Source organism: Erpetoichthys calabaricus, chromosome 11, assembly GCF_900747795.2.
Source record: "Erpetoichthys calabaricus chromosome 11, fErpCal1.3, whole genome shotgun sequence".
Taxonomy (NCBI): Eukaryota; Metazoa; Chordata; class Cladistia; order Polypteriformes; family Polypteridae; genus Erpetoichthys; species Erpetoichthys calabaricus.
The window spans coordinates 64,366,611-64,386,480 of record NC_041404.2 but is presented as its reverse complement, the minus strand read 5'-3'; positions in this window follow the sequence as shown (position 1 = coordinate 64,386,480).

Below are 19,870 nucleotides of genomic sequence, written 5' to 3'. Positions count from 1 at the left end.
AATTTATTTCAAGCCGTAAAGAGGAACCAGGTAATTCGTTGCATCACCTGCACTGAGACATCATGAAGAATAATTTGCTCAGTTGTCTGTACTGTAGGTGTTCAAGATACCAAACATCAAATAAGTAATAAATATTTAATGAATTAACAGGTTTGCTCATCAATAACGGTTCAAGAACATTTTCAAACCACACATATTTGTTATTTGTAATAAACTGAGCAGACACACAAGAAAATACTGGCACAGTATGCAAAAATAGGGAGTACACACAACAAAGAATGGAAACTATGGGTAAAAGTATACTCAGTATTAAGGTTCTAGTTCTTACAGTCCACAATATGCTATATACATTGAACAACTGGATGAATATGACATACTAAAAAAAATCAAATCCCAGTGCTTACAAGTCTGAGCATCGTAGCTCTGTTACTGGCATGTTTGAATTACATTTTCAAACTCACATTAAAATTAAAATCATAATTTGTAAGCTAGAATGGAAAAAGGTGTTATTTGAAATAAGCACAACATGTAACTAACATTCTAAACCACTCCACGCAGAGCATAAAAAGGTTTGAGAGCCAGTAGATAATTCTGAAAAGCAATGGAAGGAAAAACGTAAAAAAGCTATATGTAAACCAATGTTTGTCATGCATTGCAAGCCCAAAAAGGTTATTTTTTATATGTTACTTACCCCATGTAGTTTGTAGTGATGAATGAGAAAAAATGTAATCTCATGTTTTCATGCTGAATCTCTCTAGTAATATTAAAAAGGCAGGTTTACAGGGGGATATTATAGTCATGAGGGACTTTAATTATCTGAAAATTAACTGAAATAACCTTGCAAATTGCAGACCACAAGACCAGGAGATTTTAGAAGTAATCAGTGACTGTTTTTTAACACAGCATGTTAAAGCACCAACACGGGGTGAAGCTTGTCTAGATTTAGTATTTTCTAATAATCAAGACAGAATTGAGGGTGCAGAGGTGATTATACCACTAGGGTCAAGTGACCATAATGTAATACAGTTTCACAATTGAGGAAGTAGATAACCTACCGGCAGTAAATGGGCCTACTAAGCAGGTTCTGAGTGATTTAGAAATTGTAGAGGGAAAAGTGCTGCTCAGATTAAATAGGCTGAAATCAGACAATTCACCAGGACCAGATAATATTTACCCTCGAGTTCTTAAGGAGGCTAGCGAGTACATATATAAATCCTTGACACATATTTTTAGGAAGTCACAGGCCACTGGGGAGACTCCGAAGGCCTGGAAAATGTCAAATATTATCCCATTATATAAAAAGTGTGACCGGGCAGATCCAAATAACTCTAGGCCAGTAAGCTGAACATGCATCACAGGAAAAGTAATGGAAGGAATTATGAAGGATAAGATTGAGCAACACAAGGCAAGTACAGGAGTTTTTCTGAACAGTCAGCATGGGTTCTGAAGAGGGAGGCCATGTTTTATCCACTTGCTGGAATTCTATGAGGAAGCAACAAAATGATATGATGAAAGTAGAGCTTATGATGTTATTTATCTTGACTTTCAGAGACTATTTGATAAGATGCCACATGAGAGGTTGGGCAGCGAACTAAAAGAAATGGGAGTTCAGGGTGATGTTTTTAGATGGGTGCAGAATTGGCTCAGACACAGGAAGCAGAGGATGATGGTGCGAGGAACCTTATCAGAATTGGCCGATGTTAAGAGTGGTGTTCCATAGGGGTCAGTGCTAGGGCCACTGCTGTTTCTAATATATATAAATGATTTGGATAAGAATATACTGTAAGTAACAAGCTGGTTAAGTTCACAGATGATACCAAAATAGGTGGTTGGCAGATAATTTGGAATCCATTAAATGATTACAGAAGGACTGGGACAGCATACAGTCATGGGCAGATTTGTGGCAGATAAAATTTAATGTCAGTAAACTGGTAAAATGTTAGGTTTGAATACACAATGGGAGAAAATTGAGAGTTCATGTTATGAGAAGAATTTAGGAGTCGCAGTGGACTGCACTATCAAGTTCCAGACAGTGTTCAGAAGTTATTAAGAAGGCAAACAGAATGTTAGGTTATATTGCACGATGTGTGAAGTACAAGTTCAAGGAGGTTATGCTCAAGCTTTATAATGCAATCTGGAGTACTGTGTGCAGTTTCGGTCTCCAGACTACAAACATGACATAGTAGTGCTAAAAAAAGGTCCAGAGAAGAGCAACTAGGCTCATTCCAGGGATACAGTAGAAGAATTATAAAGAAAGATTAAAAGAGCTGTCTTTTCAGTTTAAGCAAAAGGAGATTAAGAGGTGACATGATTTCAAGTGTTTAAAATTATGAATGGAATTAGTACAGTGGATTGAGACTGTTATTATAAAATTAATTCGTCAAGAACACAGGGACACAGTTGGAACCTTGCAAAGGGTAAATTTTGCACAAACATTAGGACATTTTTCTTTACACAGAAAACCATAGACACTTGGAATAAGCTACCCAGTAATGTGGTCAACAGTAAGACTTTAGGGACTTTCAAAGCTAGATGATGTTTTTTTAGAAGAATTAAGTGGATAGGACTGGCAAGCTTTGTTGGGCTGAATGGCCTGTTCTCTTCTACAGTAGATTGTTCTAATATTCTAAATATTCTTAGTGTTTTTTGATAACCAACAAGCAATTAAAATATTGCATTATGGAGAAATGACATGTTCTTCACAAGTTTAGTTTTCAAACCATATACTGGATCTTGATTATCCATGCACTTATTATCATAAAGACTTCAAAAATGGGCTGTTTTTACTTGCATTTTTAGGTTTCCATCTAACAAATAGAATCTGAACCAAAGACAAAAGACTTTGAAATTTATCTGTCTACACAATCTTCCCAAAATTGCTATATGAGGAAATGTATTAAAAAAAATAATTTTACTTCTTGTTCATATTTTTAAATCAATCTTTAATTTATAAGCTTTATATTAACAGGATATTTGCAATTACAGCAAACTCTAAATTTGGAAGTGACATCTTTCACATGTTCTATAACTCTGTGATGGCCAATGAGATTTTCTACCCTGTGGTGTGCTAGGTTGGTAACATCACTGAAGGAGAGGCCCACCGAATCAACAAGCTGATTAAAAGGGTACACTCAGTTATGGGATGCACTCTGGACCACTGCAGGTAGTAGCAAAGGAGAGAATTTAAACAAAACTGAGTGCTATTATGAACAATGCTGCACATCCTCTCTGTGACACGCTAAAACTGAGTACTGTACTTTCAGCCAATGAATTATTCAGCAGAAGTGTGTCACGAAACGCTACTGGGGCTTCTTTATCCCACAGCAATATGTCTGCATAATGCCTCACTGTGCACTGGGAGTGCCAAGATGCAAGTTTTTGATTAACTTATTTAAAGTTTTTCTTCCTTTTTAGTCATTCTTGTGTATAAATATATATATATATATATATATATATATATATATATATATATATATATATATATATATATATATATATATATATATATATATATATATATATATATATATATATATATATATATTGTCAGAAGCACGACAAAGAGTCATATAAAGAAAAGGTTTGGCGTAGCCACCCATATATTGTTCCTGGCTGCAACTGAACCTACTTATTGGCACAAAGATGGTGGCTTTATTTATTTTTATTTTTTTTGTTGGTTTTAATTTTATTGAATTTTTTAAAATCAAACAATACTCTATACACATAACTTGAATTTTACAAAAAGAAAAAAAAAACCAAAAAGGTTCGAAACAAATCAACCCCCACCCCTGAGAAAGAGAGCTAGGCCAGCAGTGTAAAACTTTATGCTAGTAAAGACAAATGAATAGATAAAATAATGAATGACTAGAGATAAATAGAGTAAAAGAGGGGAGAGAACCTGCTTCCTCAATTTAAATGCTTATTCTAAAATGTTATTGATTAGACCCTGCCAGGTTTTGAAAAAGATTTGTACAGATCCTATAAGTGCGAATTTGATTTGTCCTTCTGCACTTTAAGCCCATCTGGAAGCACACCAAACACAGCTATTAATGGATTAGAAGGGATTTGTGTCCGAAAGGCATTTAAAGATTTTGACCCAAAATGATGTTAATCATGTTAATGATGTTAAAATGATGCCCAAAACATGTGACTCAGTGAAGCCAGAGCGTGATTGCAGCATTCGCAGGTTGGATCTTGCCCTGGAAACATTTTGGAAAATTTTAAATGAGAGAGATGCGCTTGATATATAATTTTATGTTGAATAATTCTATGCTTTGCGCATATGGCGCTCGAATGAATTCTGTGCATTGCTACTTTCCACTCCTTTTCTGAAATATTGAGTAAGAGATAATTTTTCCACTTTTCTCTTGGGTCTTTGAAAGGGAAGGACTCTAAAATAGTTTTATATATTACAGAAATGCTGTCTGAGTCCTTGAGACTGATCAGTATTTTTTCCGGTATAGAGGTAGGTGGGAGGTGAGGAAAATTGGGCAGGTTCTGTTTAACAAAGTTTCAAATTTGAAGGTAGTGAAAGAAATGTGTTGCTGGAAAGTTAAATTTGGAGTATAATTGTTCATAGGATCTGTTGACTACAGATCTCTAAGTGATTTAATCCCAGATGTTTTCCAGGTATTAAAAACTGCATACGTTTTTCCCAGTTGATTCTGGGGTTCGTCAGGGGTGTGTTCTTGCTCCTACTCTGTTCAATGCTTGTATGGACTGGGTGTTGGGGAAGGTCGTAGAGTCCAGCAGCTGTGGGGCATCTGTTGGTGAAGAAAGATTCACGAATTTTGATTTTGCTGACGATGCTGTGATCTTCACGGAGTCAATGGAGGCTCTGATCGGGGAGCTCGAGAGACTGAGCGAGGAGTCTGAGTGTCTGGGCTTGCGAGCGTCCTGGATAAAAACCAAGATCCAGGCCTTTAATGACCTCTTGGGCACAGCCATCAGCAGTGTGTCTGTTTGCGGAGAGAGTGTTGACCTTGTTGAGAGGTTTACTTACCTTGGCAGTGACATTCATGTCTCTGGTGACTCTTCCTGTGAAGTCAGTAGACGGATTGGGAGAACATGGGGGGTCATGAGGTCGCTGGAAAGGGGTGTGTGGTGCTCCCAATATCTATGCAAAAGGACGAAGGTCCACGTCTTTAGAGTCCTGGTGCTTCCTGTCTTAATATATGGTTGTGAGACATGGACGCTATCCAGTGACCTGAGACGAAGACTGGACTCCTTTGGTACTGTGTCTCTCCAGAAAATCCTTGGGTACCATTGGTTTGACTTTGTTTCGAATGAGCGGTTCCTCATGGAGTCCCGAAATGAGGCATATTACCTGCATTTAGAGGAAGCATCAGTTTACGGCACTACGGCCATGTGGCGCGTTTCCCTGAGGGTGATCTGGCTCATAAGATCCTCATTGTTGGGGACCCAAGTGGCTGGACTATGCCAAGGGGTCGCCCACGTAACACCTAGCTGCGGCAGATAGAGGATCATTTCCGGAGGGTAGGACTGGACCGCGTGTCTGCCTGGGGGGTTGCCAACCAGGATCCCGAGCTGTTTCGACGTATAGTGGGTGTGGCATTGCACTGTACCAGTGCATGCTCCCCAACTTGACTCGATTTGATACGTTTGAGAAAGTGGGAAAAGTCGGTTCTCGTGCAGAGGTGGCAGAGACAAAAGCTTATCTACTGTATCTTAAAATAATTCCTACATTGGTTCTGTATTCTGATTGAGTGAAGCGCAATTGGGTTGTTAGTATATTGGTGATAACTTGTATTTATAGGGGTACAAAGCAAGGAATATAAAGAAGTACTACAGAATTTTATTTCTATTGCGGACCAAGCCTGTGTATCTTCATCTATTTCCGTCCATGTCCAGGTTTTTATATTTCGTATGTTTGCTGCCCAATAATAAAATTGAAAGTTAGGTAGAGTGATGCCGCCTTCCGCCTTAGGTCTTTGTAGGGTCGCCATTTGGATACGTAATTTGTATTTGGATTCTAAATAAATTAGGTTACAGTTGAGTCTAATTTTATTTTAAAATGATCTATTGATGTATATTGGAATGTTTTGAAATAAAAAGAGAAGCTTAGGAAGGATATTAACAATGTTAATTCTTCCAGCTAAAGTGAGATGAAGGGTTGACCATTTATGCAAGTCTTGCTTAATTTTTTCCATACAGATGGCAAAATTTTGTTGATAAAGAGCTTTATATTTACTTGTGATGTTTACCCCTAGGTATTTAAGCTGATCTGCGATGATAAAAGGGAAGGTGTCCAATCTAATATTGTATGCTTGAGAATTCACTGGGAGGAGCAAACTTTTATCCAAATTGATTCTGAGACCAGAAATCTTTTGAAATTCTATTAGTGCTGTTAGGACGGCAGGCACAGTATTTTGTGGGTCTAATATATATTAAACCATATCATCTGCATATAGAGAAACTTTCTGTTCCAGTCCTTCTCTGATAATCCCCTTTATCTCAATAGCATTTCGACCGTGAATTGCGAGTGCCTCAATGGTGATTGAAAAAAGCAGTGGTGACAAGAAGGTGGCTTTAAGGGAGACCGGAGGAAGTGACGTCAATACTGGGGCCAGAACTAGAAGTTGTGTCAATGAGGCTGGGACTGGAAATGACGTTATCAGTAGGGCCAAAACTGAAACAATGTCATTAGCCCCGGGGACCAGAAGGGACATCATCAAAGGGGCTAGAACCAGAAGTGGCGTCATTGAGGCCAGAACCGGAAGTGGTGTCATCGGGGCCAGGCGGAATTTCCCGTAACTGTTCTGCAGAGAAGTTAGTTAGAGAAAGAGTTAGTGCACACTGCCACCCCTTGGTCTGGCATGGAATTACTTTCATTCAGGCCCTTTAGCTGCCTCCCATTCGCACCTGTGTGACTATATATATATATATATATATATTTATATACACACTGTATATATATATATATCTTATATATAATTTTCCAGTCTACTCACTCACTCACTCACGTCTGTCCGAAGCCGAATGCGCAGTCGCCTTCTGCGCACGTCCGAAGCCGAATGCGCAGTTGCCTTCTGCGCAGCTGCCCGAAAAACCTTACGAGACCGACATCACGGCAGGTGTCGGATTTACGGCCACGAAAATTCAAAGAGAAAGGCGACTTCGACCAACATCGCGGCAGGTGGCGGATTTACAGCCGCAAAAATTCAAAGAGAAAGGCGACTTCGATTAAAGCTCTAGAGGCCTGAAAGTCGATTTCAACTACAGCTCCAGGCCTAATTATGCATTCATTCAATACACCTATATCAGGTTTGTTGTGCTTATATTTACTACTATTACACTCGTGCCTGTTTCATCTTACATTGTTGAAACGGGCTCTTTGTCTAGTATATATATATACTGTAATGGGCAGCCGGGATTCTTACCTGGCCGGGACACCTCCATAAGGAAATGACCGAGGGAAGGAGTTTGCATGGGGCAATACTTCCCCCGGGACAACAGAGGGCAGCCCCTCTGGTTTGCTACAGTGCCACGGAGCAGGGAAGCTCAACCCTGCTAGGGCCTGTGGCCACTGCTGGGGGCGTATGGAGAACGGCTGAGCCTTACTCAGCAGGGCTGCTGTCTCACTTGGAAGTGCAGCCGGAAAGAGATCATGGAACAGCTGGAGCACTTACAGGTGCTTTATAAAAGGGGACAGCTGCCACAACTCAATAGCCAGAGTCGGGAAGTGGAGGACAAAGCTTGAGGGAGGAGTGGAGGCAGAAGAGAGAAGGAGAGAAAGGAACTGTGTGGTGTTTTACTGTGTGAGCCGTAAATAAAGCCTGTGTACTGCTGGGATTTGTGCCTCTGTGTCTGGTGTGTTAGGTTAGGCTTTCACAATATATATACCAGTACTGTTATCTAACAGGGTGCAGGTGGAAATTGGGCTACTGTTGGCCAAAGAAGGAGAAGAAGATTGGGGAGACATACAGGTGGTAAGAGGAGAGGAGGGATGTAAAGAGAGAGGAACTGAGGGTAGGAAGTTTGAATGTTAGCAGTATGACTGGTAAGGGGAGAGAGTTAGCTGATGTGATGGAGAGAAGGAAGGTTGATATATTGTGCGTGCAAGAGACTAAATGGAAGGGGAGGAAGGCTAGGTGGATCAGAGGTGGAATCAAATTGTTCCATCATGGATGGGAGGAGAAATGGGGTAGTGGTTATTCTGAAGGAACAGTATATCAAGAGTGTTTTGGAGGTGAAATAAGTGTCAGACAGAGTGATGATTATGAAGCTGGAAACTGAAGGTGTGATAATGAATGTTGTTAGTGCATATGCCCCACAAGTTGGGTGTGTGATGGATGAGAAAGAAGATTTCTGGAGTGAGTTGGAGGAAGTGATGGACAGTGTACCCAAGGGACAGAGAGTGGTGATTGGAGCGGATTTCAATGGACATGGTGGTGAAGGGAACGGACGGGATGAGGAGGTGATGGGTAGCTATGGTGTCAAGAAAAGGAATGAAGAAGGTTACATAGTAGTGGATTTTGCAAAAAGGATGGACATGGCTGTGGTGAATATGTATTTTAAAAAGAAGGAGGAACATACGGTAACGTACAAGAGTGGAGGATGATGCATACAGGTAGATTATATTCTATTCAGGATGGTCAATCTGAAGGAGATTGAAAACTGCAAAGTGGTGGCAGGGGAAAGTGTAGTTAGGCAGCATAGGATGTTGTCTGAAAGATGATATTAGAGATCAAGAACAGGAGGAGAGTGAGGGCAGAGCCAAGGATCAAATGGTGGAAGCTGAAAAAGGAAGACTGCAAGGTTGAGTTCAGGGAGGAGGTAAGACAGACACTGGGTGGCAGTGAAGAGTTGCCAGATAGCTGTACAACTACAGCAGAAGTAGTAAGGGTGACAGCAAGAAGGGAGGTTGGCATGACATCTGGATAGAGGAATGAGGAAAAGGAAACCTGGTGGTGGAATGGGGAAGTACAGGACAGTATACAGAGGAAGAGGTTGGCGAAGAAGAAGTGGGATAGTCAGAGAGATGCAGAAAGTAGACAAGAGTACAAGGAGATAAGGCGCAAGGTAAAGAGAGAAGTGGCGAAGGATAAAGAAAAGGTGTATGATGAGTTGTATGAGAGGCTGGACACTAAGGAGGGAGAAAAGGACATGTACCGATTGGCTAGACATAGCTGGGAAAGATGTGCAGCAGGCTAGGGTAATAAAGGATAAAGACAGAAACGTATTCACAAGCAAGGAGGGATGTTGAGCAGATGGAAAGAGTACTTTGAGAGGCTGATGAATGAAGAGAATGAGAGAGAGAGAAGGTTGGATGATGTGGAGATAGTGAATCAGGAATTGCAAAGGATTAGCAAGGAGGAAGTAAGGACAGCTATGAAGAGGAGGAAGAATGGAAAATCTGTTGGTCCAGATGACATACCTGTGGAAGCATGGAAGTGTTTAGGAGAGATGGCAGTGGAATTTTTAACCAGATTGTTTAATGGAATCTTGGCAAGTGAGAGGATGCCTGAGGAGTGGAGAAGAAGTGTACTGGTGCTAATTTTTAAGAATAAGGGTGATGTGCAGAGCTGTAGTAACTACAAAGGGAAAAAACTGATGAGCCACAGCATGAAGTTATGAGAAAGAGTACTGGAAGCTAGATTAAGAAAGGAAGTAATGATTAGTGAGCAGCAGTATGGTTTCATGCCAGGAAAGAGCACCACAGATGTGATTCTTTCTCTAAGGGTGTTGATGGAGAAGTATAGAGAAGGCCAGAAGGAGCTGCATTGTGTCTTTGCGGACTTGAAGATAGCATATGACAGGGAGACAAATTGTGGTATTGTCTGAGGAAGTCAGGAGTGGCAGAGAAGTATGTAAGAGTTGTACAGAAAATGTACGAGGGAAGTATGACAGTAGTGAGGTCTGAGGTAGGAGTGATGGATGCATTCAATGTGGAGGAGCTCTGAGCCCTTTCTTATTTGCAGTGGTGATGGACAGGTTGACAGACAAGATTAGACAGGAGTCCCCGTGCACTATGATGTTTGCAGGTGGCTTTATGATATGTAGCAAGAGTAGGGAGCAGGTTGAGAAGGCCCTGGAAATGTGGAGATATGCTCTAGAGATGAGAGGAAATGAAGGTCAGTAGGAACAAGACAGAATACATGTGTGTAAATGAGAGGGAGGTCAGTGGAATGGTGAGGATGAAGGGAGTAGAGTTGGCGAAGGTGGATGAGTTTAAATACTTGGGACCAACAGTACAGAGTAATGGGGATTGTGGAAGAGAGGTGAAAAAGAGAGTACAGGCTGGGTGGAATGGGTGGAGAAGAGTGTCAGGAGTGATTTGTGAAAGACGGGTATCAGCAAGGGTGAAAGTGAAGGTCTACAGGGCAGTAGTGAGACCAGCTATGTTATATGGGTTGGAGATGGTGGCACTGACCAAAATACAGGAGACAGAGCTGGAGGTGAAAGTTAAAAATGCTAAGATTTGCATTGGGTGTGACGAGGATGGACAGGATTAGAAATGAGTATATTAGAGGGTCAGCTCAGGTTGGATGGTTTGGAGACAAAGTCAGAGAGGCAAGATTGCACTTGTTTGGACAGAGGAGAGATGTTGAGTATATTGGGAAAAGGATGCTAACGATGGAGCTGACACGCAAGAGGAAAAGAAGTAGGCCTAAGAGAAGGTTTATGGATGTGGTGGGAGAAGACATGGAGGTGATGGGTGTAGCAGAGCAAGATTCAGAGGACAGGAAGATATGGAAAAAGTTGATCCGCTGTGGCAGACCCTAATGGTAGCAGCCGAAAGAAGAAGAAGATGAAGTCAAATGAAGTTCTGTCTGAATATCTGTTTATGAAGCTTGATAAAAAACAATATGTTATTTATGCCAACAACACCACTCACTAAATATTCCTTTTTAATATTGCAAAATTCTTTAAAACTTGATAACCAAATATTACTATCCTGTCAGTTCAACCTGAAACAAAAATTGTTGTGATGAGATGAATAAACAAAAAAAATCTGTATTTTATGTTTTGCACATACTGCATTTTTTGTTTTACCATATTAAACTCATTCTGAGCAGTAATAAAGGAAAAAGTCATAAAGTTTTATTTGAAATTATCAACACCCAGCAACTATGAATAAACAGCAATTTAACACATTCCCAATAGAAAACAATGATTAGTTACATTCTACAGCATTGTGGCACGTGAGTGAATGAGCTCAGTTGCTTCTGGATTAGGCTGTGACCTGTATGAGTTGTAGTAATAGTAATAAGAAAGTGTGGCAGGAGGCTGGGGGCCAGACCCAGACAGGATGCCTTGAAGGACCAGGCTACGAGGGGGCAACTGCCCTGGATGATGAGGGGACCATGGGGACGGAGCAAAGAGGCTCAAACCCATTGGGCCCGTGACCACTGCAAGGGGGCGCCCCAAGCGTTGTAGAACCCTGAAGACCTGCACTTCTGCCACACCTGGGCAGGTGGAGGAAGAACCTTCCACGGACACCCGGAGTGCTTCCGGGTGCTAGTGTGGCACTTCCGCCACACCAGGAAGTGCCGCGGGAAGGTCATCTATGAGCGTCTTCCAAAACGAGTTGGGAGCTGGAGCAGGACGAAGCTCTAGGGACAGGAGGAAGAGAGGCGGCTCACGGACATTGAGAGAGGCCCGTTTGGTGCTGGAAGCACTGTGTGTTGTGTGAGTCTAAAAGAAGTACTAAACGTGTGTTTTATAAAGAGCTGGTGTCTGTCTGATGGTGTTCGGACTGGTACTCAAATACTTTAATGTGAAAAAATAAGAAGCAAAATAAAAACAATTTTGATTGCATCGAATTATGCCTCTCTCTTTTAATATGGTTGCTTAATCAGTTATTTTTAAATATTTTATTGTGCAATATTTATGTTTGTGCAGCTTTTGGTGTCAGTACAGCAAAGCTGGTGTGCTCCTCATTTGAGTGTCCAGTTGGATGTCACTGTAATTTTCTGAACAAACATTGATCTCTAGAGCAATTTTGTTATTAGCTTTAAGCCTTCATGTTTATCAGAGGGTGGTGGCATGCTGCATGATCATTCACATGACCCACTGTTGAAAAAAACAGCTTTGGGAAATAAATGAGTTACCTGCATTGTCATGTACTTTGGACCATACTTCTTGCTATCAATAAATGCCCTTAGCACCTTTCAAAATAAACTTTCTTCCCTGTTTTTGTTTCAGAGTCATTTCTGCTGTGTTAAAATAAGTCAAACCTTTTCCAAACATCAACATTTTAAGTTTCTGAGTGTAGTTTTCTGTCACAAATTTGTAGATTATACAAATATCTTATCTGTTATCTTATTTGTAAAAAGAATGATGACGGCTCTCATCCGTATGTCTTCTGTGAGCTCATGTTTTCAGAATCTGCTTATACTTTTATTTCAGAAAGAGTTGAGTAATTGATGACTCAATATGCAAACTGTTCTTAAATCATGTCAAGCTTACAGCCCTATCTCTTTATCTGTTTGTTTAGTTAACATGTTGATTGAGCTCTTCACTATGAGTGCTTTTGTTTACTTTCTAAAGTCAACCTTAGCTAACTTTTGAAACATTTCATTGCCCACAGTGTTACTTTCAATCATCCTCCACACTGGCTATCCTGTCATTTATGTTCTTTTGCTTCTTATTAAATTAATTTCAGATATATTTACATTTTCCTGTAATTCAGGAAATATTATATTTTTCCTCTACCTATTTTGCCACAGGACCTTTCACAGGAGTATCTTGATTCAAGACCTTCTTTGATGGTTATAAAGCAGTAAGACTGCATGAATGTGCACAAGAATAAACTTGCACTTGCATGCTATGTTCACTACACGCCTTATTGCTTTATTCCTGTATTTCATACTAAGGTTTGAATAAAGTATTAATTTCTGTCTCTTTTCCAGAAGTATTTCAACTTAAACTACATAGTAACATTAACATTACCTGCTAAATTAAAATAAAAAGTCCATTAAAAATAACCCAAACCCAAGATATTTTTGTAGGGCATACCTTATGTTTAAATTTTTCATTATTTGAAAAAAAAACATCTTTATCTAGCCACCATCTTGGCTTACACGTATGCAGTACCTGTATCTTAGTGTTTGAAACTCCTTCTACAGCAAAAAAAAACCCAAAACAAAACAAAAAACAGAATTTATAGGTGACAACCTTCACGTTGTTATGATTAGATGGCAGAACAAAAAGCTAAGAGCATATTCCAAAAGGACACTCCACAAAGTTATACCATTGAATAAATAAATTAACAATCAGTAATTTAAAAGCATAATTCTATAATGATGAAAACCTTAAACTAAATCTATATATAGCCAAATAAAATAGTTACATTTAGAAAGATTTCAACAAATAAAGGAGAACAACTAAGCAAAATTAAGTAAACAGATCGCTAAATAAGCTTGATTTCTAATATTACCAACAGAAATTCAGCCAAAATAAAATCCAGTGATCCAGGTCAATTAACAGATAAAAAGGGTCAAAAGAATAAACAAACATTACATATTTCCTAAGCTTCATACAAAGAAATTCCCCTAAAGATTAACTTTAGTAATCATTACCGAAAATGTACTAACCGAACTCAGGGATAGGGGACCAAGAAAAAAAGCAGGAAAGAAAGCGGAGAATTTATTCTGAATATCAATGCCTGACAGTTAGAAAGGGTCTTACCTGAAGTTTAAATAGGGTGGTCTTAGGTGACTGCTCAGACAAAACCACATCTTCATAGTAAATGGGACCAACATCCCCTGGCTCAACACTAGCTGGGCCTCAAAGGAAACTGTATAGTAAAACTAAATAAGTAGCAAGTAATAGAAATACCAATTAAGTAGCAATAAAAAAGGAAAATAATGGAAAACAATCAACAAAGTTAAACCCCACAACAATTAAGAAGAATTGGCAACAAATAAAAGGAAAACAATCAAAAAATAAATAACATAATCTAAGTTAAAAGCTAATCCCTAGCAACACCCTGGCAGTAACATTTTACATGTAATGGATGGGAATTTTTTTAGGATTCCAGTTTCCATTCATCCATCCATCCTCTTCCACTTATCCAAGATCGGGTCGCGGGGGCAGCAGCTTGAGCAGAGATACCCAGACTTCCCTCTCCCTGGCCACTTCTTCTAGCTCTTCCGGGGGAATCCCAAGGTGTTCCCAGGCCATCCGAGAGACATAGTCCCTCCAGTGTGTCCTGGGTCTTCCCCGGGGCCTCCTCCCGGTTAGACGTGCCCGGAACACCTCACCAGGGAGGCGTCCAGGGGGCATCCTGATCAGATGCCCAAGCCACCTCATCTGATTCCTCTCGATGCAGAAGACCAGCGGCTCTACTCTGAGCCCCTCCCGAATGACTGAGCTTCTCACCCTGTCTTTAAGGGACAGCCCAGACACCCTGCGGAGGAAACTCATTTCAGCCGCTTGTATTCGCGATCTCGTTCTTTCGGTCACTACCCATGGCTCATGACCATAGGTGAGGGTAGGAACATAGATCGACTGGTAAATTGAGAGCTTTGCCTTGCGGCCAAGCTCCTTTTTCACCACGACAGACCGATGCAGAGCCTGCATCACTGCGGATGCCGCACCGATACGCCTGTCGATCTCATGCTCCATTTTTCCCTTACTCATGAACTAGATCCCGAGATACTTGAACTCCTCCACTTGGGGCAGAATCTCGCTCCCAACCCTGAGAGGGCATTCCACCCTTTTCCGGCTGAGGACCATGGTCTCGGATTTGGAGGTGCTGATTCCCATCCCAACCGCTTCACACTCAGCTGCGAACCAATCCAGAGAGAGCTGAAGATCATGGCCTGATGAAGCAAACAGGACAACATCATCTGCTAAAAGTAGTGACCCAATCCTGAGTCCACCAAACCGGACCCCCTCAATGCCCTGGCTGCACCTAGAAATTCTGTCCATAAAAGTTATACAGTAATCCCTCACTTATCACGGGAGATAGGTTCCAAGGCCAACTGCGATAACTGAATTTCCGCGAAGTAGGGACACCATATTTATTTAATTATTTAACGTGTATTTGGATGTTTTTAAACCCTCCCTGTATTGTTTACAACCCACCCTTTACTCTATTAATAACAGGGACAACTGCTAAGCAATATGAAATCAGTAGATAAGTTTACACTTACTGTATAGCAAAGTACACATAGCTAAATATGACGTGATGATGATGATGAATATGCTGCGCAGTAAAAATGATGACGATGAAGGTGATGATCCCCTGAATGCAGTAGCAAGAGCACGTTAATGCTGAATGAGTGAGATGAGACTTCCTGGTTAATGCAGCACTTAGTCGCTGAGCCAATCAGCAGCACACAGGAACTTAACTGCATGCTCTGATTGGGTAGCTTCTCAGCCATCCGCCAATAGCATCTCTTGTATGAAATCAACTGGGCAAACCAACTAAGGAAGCAAGTACCAGAAGTAAAAAGACCCATTGTCCGCAGAAACCTGCGAAGCAGCGAAAAATCCGCGTTATATATTTAGATATGCTTACATATAAAATCCGCGAAGTCGTGAATCCGCGAAAAGTGAACCGCAAAGTAGCGAGGGATTACTGTAAACAGAATTGGAGACAAAGGGCAGCCCTGGCGGAGTCCAACTCTCACTGGAAACGGGTTTGACTGATTGCCGGCAATGCAGCCCAAGCTCTCACACCGATCGTACAGGGACCGAACAGCCCTTATCAGGAGGTCCGGTACCCCATACTCCCGGAGTACCCCCCACAGGATTCCCCGAGGGACACGGTCGAACATCTTTTCCAAATCCACAAAACACATGTAGACTGGTTGGGCAAACTCCCAGGCACCCTCCTGGACCCTGCTAAGGGTGTAGAGCTAGTCCACTGTTCTGCAACCAGGACGAAAACCACACTGTTCCTCCTGATTCCGAGGTTGGACTATCCGACAGACCCTCCTCTCCAGCACCCCCGAATAGACTTTTCCAGAGAGGCTGATGAATGTGATCCCTCTGTTGTTGGAACACACCATCCGGTCCCCCTTCTTAAAGAAGGGGACCACCACCCCGGTCTGCCAATCCAGAGGCACTGTCCCTGATGTCCATGCGATGTTGCAGAGGCATGTCAACCAAGACAGTCCTACAACATCCAGAGCCTTGAAGAACTCCGGGCGTATCTCATCCACCCCCAGGGCCCCACCACCAAGAAGTTTTTTGACCACCTCGGTGACCTCAGTACCAGAGATGGGGTAGCCCACCTCCGAGTCCCCAGGCTCTGCTTCCTCATTGGAAGGCATTTTAGTGGGATTGAGGAGGTCTTCGAAGTACTCCCCCCACCGACCCACAACATCCCGAGTTGAGGTCAGCAGCGCACCATCCCCACCATATACAGTGTTGACACTGCACTGCTTCCCCCTCCTGAGACGCCGGATGGTGGACCAGAATCTCCTTGAAGCCGTCTGAAAGTCGTTCTCCATGGCCTCCCCAAACTCCTCCCATGCCCGAGTTTTTCCCTCAGCAACCACCAAAGCCGCATTCCGCTTTTGTCCCACAGGACAAAAAGGTCCGGTAGGACTCCTTCTTCAGCTTGACGGCATCCCTCATCGCCAGTGTCCACCAACGGATTCGGGGATTGCCGTCACAACAGGCACCGACCACATTACAGCAACAGCTCCGGTCAGCCGCCTCAACAATAGAGGCACAGAACATGGCCCATTCAGACTCAATGTCCCCCACCTCCCTCAGGACGTGGTTGAAGTTCTGCTGGAGGTGGGAGTTGAAGCTACTTCTGACAGGGGACTCTGTCAGATGTTCCCAGCAGACCCTCACAACATGTTTGGGCCTACCAGGCCTGACCGGCATCCTCCCCCATCATCGAAGCCTACACACCACCAGGTGGTGACAGTTGACAGCTCCGCCCCTCTCTTCACCCGAGTGTCCAAGACATGTGGCCGCAGGTCCGACGACACTTAGGACCCATCTCCCCACCTGAAGGCGGAGGGAGGCTACCCTCTCTTCCACCGGGGTAAACCCCAATGAACAGGCTCCAAGTCGGGGGGCAATAAGTATGCCCACATCCACTCGGTGCCTCTCACCGGGGGCAACTCCAGAGTGGTAGAGAGTCCAGCCCCTCTCAATGAGATTGATTCCAGAGTCCAAGCTGTGCATCGAGTTGAGTCCAACTATATCTAGCTGGAACCTCTCGACCTCGTGCACTAGCTCAGGCTCCTTCCCCTTCAAAGAGGTGACATTCCAAGTCCCAAGAGCCAGTTTCTGTAGCCAAGGATCGGACCGCCAAGGTCCCCACCTTCGGCCACTACCCAACTCACACTGCACCCAACCTCCTTGGCTTCTCCCATAGGAGGTGAGCCCATGGGAAGGGGGACCCACGTTGCCTCTTTGGGCTGTGCCGGATTCCAGTTTGGGTTGTACAAATCCCAGAGCACAGTAGTCATCAAATATTTTGTTGCTGTGATGATAAGTGCCAATATCATTATACATTGCAAAAAATGCATCTGTAAAAACTAGAAAAAAATGGGAGTTGTTTTGCTTTTGTTTAGCAAAAAAAAGAAAAAAAATCTGCCAATAACGTAAGCAAAATTTACTTGACAAGATTTCTTAAAATAACCAAAATAATTTTAAACACAAATTTCTTGATGAATTAAGTCTTACAATAAGAAAAATATAGCAGTAGAGTGTTGTACCCTGTTAGCCATGGATTGATACAGGAAAAAGTAGGGTGAAATGACACCTTTTATTGGCTAACTAAATAGATTACAAATGCAAGCTTTCGAGGCAGCTAAGACCCCTTCATCAGGTTAGCTGTAACAAAGAAACTGAGAAATACTCTCGCTTCCTCTAATAAGAAAAACAAGATTTAACTTCTTTCAGTTTCTTTGATTACATTTTTTTGCAACATATTGCCACAAATTGGTTGCCACAAATTTGTGTTGGGCTCACATTGCTATATAGTGCAACAGCATATGCATAATGTTTACAGCATGACATGCGAAATGCCTGTTTTAAAACATGGCATACACATTTTGACACATATAGGTTGACATGTTTATGATCCAAATGGTGTTTATGTATGCAGGCACCATAATATAACAACATATCAAACCACTTAACTGGAAGTGCAGAGAAATTGTGCCATTCCCATTCATGTGTGTTATATAACAACGGTAGACGTGACACATGGTGATGTACAAGTCTAAAATACCAAGCACTTTGAGTTTAAATCCTGTGCTAGGTTATTGTCAGTGAGAAGTCTGCATGTTCTTCCATTGGTTGTAAGGGTTTTCCTCCCAGAGTCCTAACAGAAGAATATTTTAGGTTAATTGCTGATTACAAATTGTAATTGTATCAGTGGATTGTGCGATTAGCTGGTGTCCCACCAAAAGATGGTTGATATCTTGTGCCTACGTAGGCCAATTCTTAGAAATTTTAAAGGGAAAATTTTGTGATGTGGCCATTAGTTTGTATAGCCCAGGAAGATGGACTTCATGTTTTTAATTTTTCAACTCACTACATAAGCGAATTACTGTTGGACCAGGAACCACATCAAAGTTGTCATTCTAATAATAACAGTAATAATTAATTAAATTTATATAGCACTTTTCTTGCTACACAAAGCGCTTTACATAGACAGTTGGTGGCCACTTCAAACACCACCAATGTGTAGCACCCACCTGGATGATGCGACAGGAGCCATTAGTGTGCCAGTACACTCATGACACATGTGAAGAATTGGTGAGAGAGAAAGCCATTTAGAGACAGGAAGATTACGGGGCTAGACTGGACAAGGCTATGATGGGCAATTTAGCTAGGAAATCAGGATAAACCCTACTCATTCCAAGAGATGCTCAGGGGTCTTTAATGATCACAGAGAGTCAGGAGCTTAGTCTTATGCCTCATCAGAAGGACAGCACTATATTTACATCATTGCACTGGGGCATTGGGAACCACACACAGACCACAGGGTAAGCTCCCCTGTTGGCCTCACTAACACGTCTTCCAGCAGCAATCCATGCTTTTTCTAGATGGTCTCCCATCCAAGTACTGGCTAGGCCCAAACATTTTTAGCTTCAGGAGGATAACCTGTTCTGAAATGGATGTAGTATGGATGCTAGGGCAGTCATATAACATTCAGAAAGAACAGAATACTAATGAAATAATATTAACTTAGTATTGCTATTTATTATGGAAAGCAGATACTGCAGTACAGCACAGACTCTCTGGTCAGAAATTAGGAATTGAGACTCATATTTTGGGCCTGGGCTCATCAGTGGGAGCTTTGGGGAGACAGAGATGGCTCCTGATATTTAAAACAGTGTTTCGGACCCACCAAGTAATTCCAGAAATTGTGACAGAAGTAACCCCTGGTTGTTGTTTGAAAGGTGATCTCTGCCCAAAGAGTTTGGAGTTTGAAGGATAGTTGGTGAGATAGAGAGAGTGACTATGAAGTGAGGGATGTAAATAGTGGTCCTTAAGGCACTCTGCACTGGAATCTGGACAATTAAGCCATCACTTCTGACAGTTAAGAACCAGGTCCTGTATTGCTTGGCTCAATAGATAAGGTAGGGGGCACTGTTGCCCCATATCACTACCATAATAGACATCGAACTTAAACCTACTTGAAATTTTTCTGCATAATCCGACACCTTAGGAGAACATTTTATAAACCTTGATGATTTCCTTTAATCCTTAGGCAGGTCTGAACAATGTTTTATCAATTTTACCCAGATACAACTGAAATTGCTCTGTGTTATATATTTGTTATAGTGTAAACACACAAGTAAACAGCAGAGCAGGTGATCCCCCCTTGGGAATCTTAAATCTATAACCACAAACAACTACCTTAAATTATGCCATGATATTTTACTTTTGTCATTTACAGCTATTGAGCAATTCCTCTCCA